The sequence below is a fragment of the Mus pahari genome, chromosome 2, assembly GCF_900095145.1.
Source record: "Mus pahari chromosome 2, PAHARI_EIJ_v1.1, whole genome shotgun sequence".
NCBI classification, from domain to species: domain Eukaryota; kingdom Metazoa; phylum Chordata; class Mammalia; order Rodentia; family Muridae; genus Mus; species Mus pahari.
The window spans coordinates 2,154,987-2,164,007 of record NC_034591.1 but is presented as its reverse complement, the minus strand read 5'-3'; the positions used below and the strand labels follow the sequence as shown (position 1 = coordinate 2,164,007).

General features: G+C 40.9%; 1 protein-coding gene across 1 annotated transcript in view; it reads left to right on the top strand.

The window, feature by feature from the left end:
* Nucleotides 1–7,755, top strand: part of LOC110317355 — a 35,770-nt gene extending 28,015 nt beyond the window's left edge. Inside the window, exon 7 of the mRNA XM_021191797.1 lies at nt 7,670–7,755. The gene's annotated coding sequence lies outside the window, so the exon portion shown is untranslated. The remainder of the gene's footprint in view (nt 1–7,669) is intronic.
* Nucleotides 7,756–9,021: the final 1,266 nt, after the last annotated feature.

The following is a 9,021-nucleotide window of genomic DNA, read 5'->3' as shown; positions in this document are numbered from 1 at the left end:
AGAAAATAATAATAAAAAAAATTAAAAAAAAACTAGGCTATATGCAAACCTATAGAGTCTTTTCTTTCCCTCCCTCCCTCCCTCCCTCCCTTCCTTCCTTCCTTTCTTCCTTTGAAACATATTGATCTATTTTATGGATATGAGCATGCAGTTACTGACACACTAGATCACATTACAGATGGTTGTGAGCCACCATGTGGTTGCTGAGATTCGAACTCAGGATCTCTGGAAGAGCAGCCAATGCTCTTAACCACTGAGCCATCTCTCCAGTCCTGGAGTATTTTCTTAGTTAGTGATTGATATGGAAGGACCCAGCCTATTGTGTAGGGGCAAGCCCTATGTGGTTCTGGGTTCTACTACAAAGCAGGCTGAGGAAGCTAGGGGAAGCAAGACAGTAAGCCTTCCCCCTCCATGACTGCTGCTTCAGTTCCTGCCTCCAGGTTTCTGCCCTGACTGAGCTCCTGTCCAGACTTCCTTTGATGATGAACACTGCTGTGCAAGTTTAAGTGAAGTAAATCCTTTCCTCCTAAGTTGCTTTAGTCATGGTGTTTCATCACAGCAGTAGAAATCTTAGCTAGGGCACTAAGTAAAGCTTTAAATTTCTTCCATTTGTCTTTTTTATCATTATTGAGTTGATTTTTTAAATCAATCTCATGGAGAAACTGGGACACATTTGACATTTATAATATTCAAGTTTAATAAATTTTAGAATAAAATTAATTGTGCTAGTTACTAAAAAAGGTAAGTATACACCAATAGGAGATGGGAGATTTACCAGGCAACAAAAATGTTTAAATGGAATAATTTTGGGTAAAGTAGATTAAAAACAGATTAATGAATGAGAATGGAGAACAGATGAGGACGTCTAGAAGGCATAGTGTTTCGCCTAGGAAAACAAGAGGTGAAACTTGTTTCCATTAAAGGGCCAGGAAGTATTTTAGGCTTTGGGAGATTCCCAATTCCTGATACAACTGCATTGCTGTTGTGATGAGAGGACACCCGAACACAATGCACAAATGGATGGGAATCTGTGTGCCAATCAAGAGGTTGTTTGCTTCCTTGCTTTGTTTTGTTTAGTTTTTGTCTTACAAGTACATACAAGGTATATGTTTTTGGCGTATGAGCCACGATCTGTGGACACCTTGTTTAGATAATCAAAAACAATCTTTTCATGTGATCTTATAACTTGATATTTTTACTTTGAAATAGAATTAAAGAGAAACCTTTCCATTCCTTGGTTATCTTTTGATAAACAAATCCTATGAAATTATACGCTGAGCGTGCCAGAGCCTAATGAACAAATTGTGATTGAAAATCATGAAGAAAGATCTAACCTATTGTTTTCTCTGGCAGACATGCCAGTTAAAGACATGGGGTGAGTGGCGGAATAACAATGGCCTTGTTAATGGGGCTCAGTAAATTAGATTATTATTGTCTGAAATGGTTGCTTTATGGTTAGCTGTAATAAAATGATTTTCCCTTACATCACTCACCAGCTTCCTTCCTCCATGTGAATGTTAATTACCCATTTATAATGCATTGCAGGCTAGCTCTGCTTTGGGACCTCTAGAAACTAACATGGCCAGAACCAGCAGGACAATTTTAGAGACATTTATTTGGAAATAATTTGTTCAATTTTTTCATTTTATATATACACACACATATATATATCTTTAAAAAGCAATAGGGATTTTCTAATCAAGTTAATAGTCATTGAGAAAATTGAATAGCAGTGTTCAAATCATGTCAGGTTAAATGATGTGTCTACTTTAAGGACTTTATCGTTATCCTTATATGTCAGAACACAGTCTTCCTCAGCAGTCAGCCATACTAATTCTCATTAAGCCTCTCCCCATTTTTTTCTTTACTGAAATTATATTCTTATACTAAATTAAAAGCTGGTGGTTACTTCTGATTCTACATCTTTCTTCTCTCTTTGCTCCTTGTGAATATGTATAGTTTAATATTCCTTTGGGGGAGCAGACTGCTACTTATTTCTGTGGGGTGCATTTTATCCTTACTTTTCCAAGTCACTTGTATACAATAAAGTATAAAATAAAATGCAATGGTTTAGTGAAGTTAATAATGAAAAATGGTAATTACGAATCTCTCGTGTTCTTGATCAATTGTTTATATATTAACATATTTACATAATCAATTTGATCCTATTAATGAAGGAGAATTCTAGCATCAGGTTTATAACTTACTTGTGGAAGTTACTGATTCTGAGGCATCTGAAGCAATTGTTCAACATCTCCTGGCCTTGATTTCTTATCTGCGACGGAGCAAACATAAGAATACCCCCTGGAATATAACACACAGTCAGTGAAGGGTAGCTCCGAGTTTGGGGAAGAGCCGGACATGCTAAAAAGGCCAGGGAAGGAGCCAGGCATGGTACAAGGTCAAGGAGCCAGGCATGCATGGTACTAACTGGCACGGAACAGGAAAACCCTGAACCAGGAAGATCTCAGTTGGCCTTTGCTTCTATCATTTTTTGTTTGTTTGTTTTGTTTGCTATTTAAGATAATTACTTAAACTATTGAGTTCTCCCTGGATGAAAGGAGAAAATATTGAAAAAGTTGTCTGGGAAATGAACACTATATGTACAATATTGTTTTAGTAACTGATTCATAGTAGGTGCTTTATAAATGACCCTATTCTAGCTCTCTGAACCTATTATGCCACTGTAATTCTGTGAGAACTTTCAAAGATTAAACGACATTGAAAACCCTTCAAGGAAAATAAAACTTGAGGACAAGTTTATATAGTACCAAATGTATTCTGGTAAGTCCCATGACTGAGATTCGTAGGCGTCCAAGGGATAAGTTAAAGGGTAGAGAATATATAGACCTGGGAACAGGTAAGGCTTAGAGCAGGCAGTCCTGGCATCCCAGCTAAGCAAGGAAGGGCATAGCGTATTAACAGGAAAACTTCCATCTGTGACAGGACTGGGGGTTTGTAAGAAGGAGCAGAATGAGCTCTGAGAAAAGGTAGGAAAGCTACAGATTCCACATGAGCAACTCTAACTCAGGTCCTGGTTTAAAAAAAGACAAAAGGATGAAATTCTTCCATTGAAATTGTCGTAACAGAGAGACGTGCAAACCGAAGCTCCAATCAGGACTTGGGGTCGTTGGCTTGGAACTGGAGATATTTGGGCTTTGGGCCTACATGAAAAAAAGAATGCATGCTGTCCTCAGTGTGTGTGAGAGTGCGTGGGGACTGTGCAGAGATGGAAGGGATGGGAGTGTGTCCTTCAAGGCCCCTAGTCTGTAAGTGCAGAAAGAGGCTGTAGAGTCTGCCGGGACTGGGGACAGGGAGGGGCCACACCTAGAGTGTGTGAGCCAGAGAGCCCACAACCCAGGCAAGAGCTGTTTATACAGTCTATTCTATAACCTGCAGTAATGCTTTTAAACTATTAGTGTTTCAAGCTACTAAGAGGCACTGTGCCAACCAAGTAATAGGTTCTACGGCAGCTGAAAATAGACTAGAGCTTCCTAGAGGGCCTCGGGTTACAGGGTGCATCCCGTGCACTAAGAGAATGGCTGCCATGCACAATAAATGTTTTATCTTAAAACGTAGTGACTGCCTGAAGCAGCGGGCAGTAAAGGAGTCTAAGCCATGCATAAGGTCTGTGCGAAGGAGGCGGTAGAATAGCGAGCATGTCACCAAGTCACACCTCCTCCCTGCTTTGATGCTTCCTAAGGTACGGTTGGCACTCCACAGTTGTGTGATTATTAATATACCTTCACACGTTTTTGATGTGTGTGTATGTGAGTGTGTGTGTGAGTGTGTGTGTGTGTGTGTGTGTGTGTGTGAGAGAGAGAGAGAGAGAGAGAGAGAGAGAGAGAGAGAGAGAGAGAGAGAGAGAGAGAGAGAGAGAGAGAGAGAGAGAGAGAGAAGAGAGAGAGAGAGAGTGGACACAGAGGGAGAGCAGTAAGTCTCTATAATTTTGCAGCTGTGAAGTTCTCCAGTGGTCACTTCCCATAAACCGGGAAACGTCGAATTTTCTAAAGTAAGTACAGGAATGAAAAAATCATTGTCTTTGGTTGTGTAAACAGCAGAATTATGTACACTGGGTTCTCTCTCTCTCTCTCTCTCTCTGCCTCCCCCCACTCTGTGTGTGTGTGTGTGTGTGTGTGTGTGTGTTTACTTATTTAGGAAATTAGGGAAATACTCAAGGGAAAATGGTAGGTGTGGTTAGGAGAATTGAGGTAATTGCTTTCTACTGAAAGAGGGGGAAAGTTAAGTTTCTTCAGGTTAAGAAATTTCATTACAGAAAGCCGCAGGCAGGGACTAGGAAAAATGAACAGAAAGTTGGATTATTCACCAAGGGGATTCTCCCAGCTACATTAATAAGTTCAAATGCCCGTCTCCCTACTCTGTGTAAATAAGTATGTGCAACTTTTATTTTCTCTTATTTTCATTTATCATAGAAAATACTAGTTTTAGTATTGAAATGTTTGCATAAATACCTTTGAACGTATGACTAACCTAGATAACTATTGAACTAATTTTTTGCATTTTGGGTAGTGATCCTAGCCTTTCATGGCTGAGACATCGTTCTAGCCATGGAATTAATTTTTATTTTAAATATTATGTATGTGCACTTGTATGTATGTGTGTATGTGTGTGTGTGTGTGTGTGTGTGTGTGTGTGTGTGTTTGTATGTGTGTGGTGGGTGAGCATGTGTGCTCAGGTGTACATGGGTGCATTTGCCTGAGTGTGCTTATGTAGAGGCCAGAGGTCAATGTTAGGTGTCTTCATCTACTGTTTATCACGTTGGTTTTTGAGACATGTTTCAGCTAGACTAGCTGGCCTTTGGAGTCTCAAGGATCTGCCTATCTCCCTGCCCCTTCCAACCACTCGCATGGGCTTAGGTATGTGCCACGGTTTCTGCAGGCACGGGAATCCTAAACCGGGTAGGTAAGCTTGCACACTAAGCAGTATATTCAGCCACGCCATCTTCCTAGCCCCAGCATTCATTTTTAAATAATTTTGTTTCGCAGAATTTGAGAGCTGTGACCCTTTGCATTCCCTCTGCTGCAGAATGTACAGCAGCAGTCAGGTCCACCTAAGAACATAAGGACCTCAAAGGCAAGGGTTGTATTCTCTCTGTACCATTGGCATGGACTGGACCTGTGCCTGGCCTCCCTCGGGTCTCCCTGGCTAATCTTTTTCTCACCTGCCGACTTTGTTGGAGTTTTCTATCATGGCCCTGCCTATGACAGTATTAAATTTTGATAGTGCCTGTCATCCAAAAGCTTTTATAACTGGCAGTAGTGACCAGAAGCAGAAGGAAAGGAAACAAGGGGTATCACTAGAGAACAGGTCAACTGCAGTTATCACAGAAACCTTCAATCCTCAACTCATCTTTAGGCTTTTTTCTTGATTTACATTTCTCATGTTCTTTTAGTATCTTTTCCTGTGTAGGTTAGTTCTCACTGTTTACTTTCTGATAAGGGCCCTTAAAGCAGTTCCTGGGTGTTCACTCATTAAAACTCTAACCTTTCTTTCTCTCAAAGCTCAACTCAACTTTCATCTTCCTACAAACGACCCTGGCCTCCCTAACCTATACATTTTTTTTTTCTCTTGAATGTCCAGCTCATGTTATTCCGCCTCCCCCACCCTGGTACTCATGGTGGGTTAGATACTACATTTCTCCTTGTAGAATATAGAATTCTCACTGTTTGTGATGTCTTGAGCACATTGTTAACCTTTCTAGATCTTCATTTCCTTGCCTATGAAATCGGGATTAAGACAGTTGCATGCCCACATGGTTGAAGTGGTAACATGCACAACATGATAAATACTTTCTACACCAGAGGCTCTGAGCGTACAATGGTTTTGACAGCTGCACCTCCCAGACCCTGGCCTATATCTCTGCATATTGATTTGACTATCAATGATGAAACTGAGTAGATAGTGAGTTTGTTTTGCTGAGCAATTGATAAGACTAAAGGAAGCTGGCATGGGCTAGATCAGAGTGGAATGGAATTGATTGAGTAGCTATTGATTTCTTTTCTGTATGTCAAGCATTAAGAATACAACTTAGGATTGCTCCCGTCTAAAGGAAATACAGGGACAAAGAGTGGAACAGAGACTGAAGGAAAGGCCACCAAGAGACTGCTCCACCTGGAGATCCATCCCACAGGCAGACACCAAGCCTAGACACTATTGCTGATGCCAAGAAGCGCTTGCTGACAGGAGCCTGATACAGCTGTCCCCTGAGAGGCTCTGTCAGAACCTGACCAATACAGATGAGGATGCTCGCAGCCAACCATCAGACTGAGCACAGGGACCCCAATGGAGGAGTTAGGGGAAGGACTGAAAGAGCTGAAGGGGCCTTATCTGGCATCAATGGGAGGGGAGGCCCTTGGTCCTGTGAAGGCTCCATGCTCCAGTGTAGAGGAATGCTAGGGAGGGGAGGAGTGAGTAGGTAGGTGGGTGGGGGAGCATTCTCATAGAAGCAGGGTAAGGGGGGATGGGATAAGGAGTTTGCAGAGGGGAAACCAGGAAAGGGATAACATTTGAAATGTAAACAAATAAAATATCTAATTAAAATAAAAAGGGATACAACTTAGACAAGACAGGAAAAAAACTTTATGCTCAGGGAGCACATCTTTTCTAGTGTCGATAGGAAAGAGTAAGGTACATTGAAAAATGTGTGAAAGCTGTGGCAGCATTGGAAGGAAAGAAGGGGCAGAAACAGGGGCCCGGATAAGGTGGTCTACTTCAGATCAGCAGGAAGGTGTCCCCGAAGGAGTGGGGCTTAATCAACGCTCAGAATACTACACACCTTGTGTCTTCTCACATGTGCAAAGTCTAGCTTTTCAAAAAGATATCAAAGTAGAAGTAAGACTGCTTAGGGAACTGCGGGAGAGAAGAGGGTGCAATAAAAGGTAAATGTGAACAAATGTTGTTGTATATTTGTAAGAAAATTTTAATTAAAGCTATTGTTACATATAAACAATATGCAATAATGAAAACACCCCAAACTATGATATGGGGATCAACCAGAGGAGTAGGGAAGGGCATAGCAGGCAGTGTGGTTCAGAAGCAAAGGTTTCCTCAGACATACTAGGGTTCGTAATTTTTCAGCCGGACTTGCACTGAGAACTATTTGGAAGCAGATATTTCAGGTAGAAAAGGAAAGCCATGCGGTCGTGGTTTAAAACAGTTTCAGAGAGATGAGAAGTCAGTTAATGAGGCTTCACAGTTGCCCTGGGATGGGAGACTGCGTGCTCAGGGGCCGCCATGGCTGTTTTGCTGCTGTGTACCCATTCCTGGGTTTTCTCACTGCATCCATTTGAAACAGATGGCTTCTCTTTTGCCATGTTGATTTTTTGGGGGGAGTCTTTATACTGAGTGTGCACTCACACTTGAGGGTGGGCTGAGTAAATCCTTCACAGTTACTTAACTTGATCCCTTTCATGTTGGCAGAAGGAAAGGAAACCATTCGTGTTCGCTTGGGTACTTGAACTTTTACCTTCTCAATTTACTCCACTGTGTGTGACTAATTTAAGTTCATTACTGTTATGACCATGCCCAAGCTTTTCAAGTGATAAACTCCAGCTTGGAAAATACTACACTTCTACAAAAAAATAACACACAACTTGAGTTAACATTGTGTTATATGTGTCAAGTAATAACTGTGTCCTTTTTCTTTCAGGCTCCCACTGGGATTTTAATGATGCCTACAAACTCTTTGAGAATGATTGAACATCAAAATTCCTTTAACTTAAAAACCTTGAATTCTATCGAACATTTTGTAGAGTATTTTATTACTTAGACATTATGACTTGTCTGCTAATTTAAGATTGGGTTGAACAAGATTTTGTCATTGTTTAAAAGATTTGGGCCTTCTTTTTTGTTTTTTTGTTTTTGTTTTTGTTTTTGTTTTTAATTTTGGGTAATCTTCATCCAAACTAGTTTGCTAAGCTTTGTAATCTTGCCTTTTGGACAGTAAGGTGGTAGATGTTAGCTACTCATACATTTGGCACATCAGTTTCCATATGGGTTCAGCTCTGTTGGCTTCCTCTCCCATCATTACAGTGACAATAAATACTCTATTTCTTTTCTTGCTCACATTCATTTTTATAAAAGGGCTCTATTATTCAAAGCTTCCCTCCCTCTAATAGTAAATTTTAAATAATTCACCTAATTAGAATTTGATGAAACTTTTATGAAATCAATAATAGCCTTTAAAAACACACATATATTTCTTCTTCCAAAATACAAGGTATGGGAGCTCTTCACAGCTTAGAAAATTAGAGGACTTCTAATGGACTAATACCATAGCAGATTAGTGTTAACACTAGATAGTTCTTTTATTAACATTTGATAATGCTCCATTTATCCATTGAAAATTGCTTCATGAACTTTTCCCGCATTAGCTGGTTACTTATTATCTCTGAGAGGATTTGACATGGTGGCTTCCAGTAAATGCACTGAGTTGTGTGAAGTGGCAGTTGAATGAGCAACAGCTCTTTCTCCTGCTCCTCCTCCTTCCCAAATCCTACTGGACAGAGAAGCTGAGATGTAGCTGACCACATTGCATGACTCCTTTCTCTGCACAGCCACCCACCTTTTGTCAGTGTGTGGGTGGAGCATCTCCCAGAGATCACAGCTGGGCAGGGAGACCCTGAAGGAGCATGGCTGTGTCCACAACCTATTGCTGGTCATTGATGCCCTGTTATCTACGTGAAGCTCACACTGAACCCTACTCTCATGCCTTGATAAGCTTCGGGAGGCTCTCTTTTGTCCTCCACAGTTTTCTTCTTGGCTGATAGATGCTTGACAGAGGCCATATTGACCAAGGTAGTCATGCCATGGACATAATTGGGAGGAGTGTAGCTTCTTGTCTTCACAACACCCCATATATATTCATGCTCTGGTAGTCAATGTTCTGCTGCCAAAATTCCCATGTCCCTCATGGCATGGCATCCTTTGGGCACTGGATGCCTACAATGAGAACAAATCTGTGACTGAAAGCAACAACTGTTTTGTTCTTTGTTTGTTTTT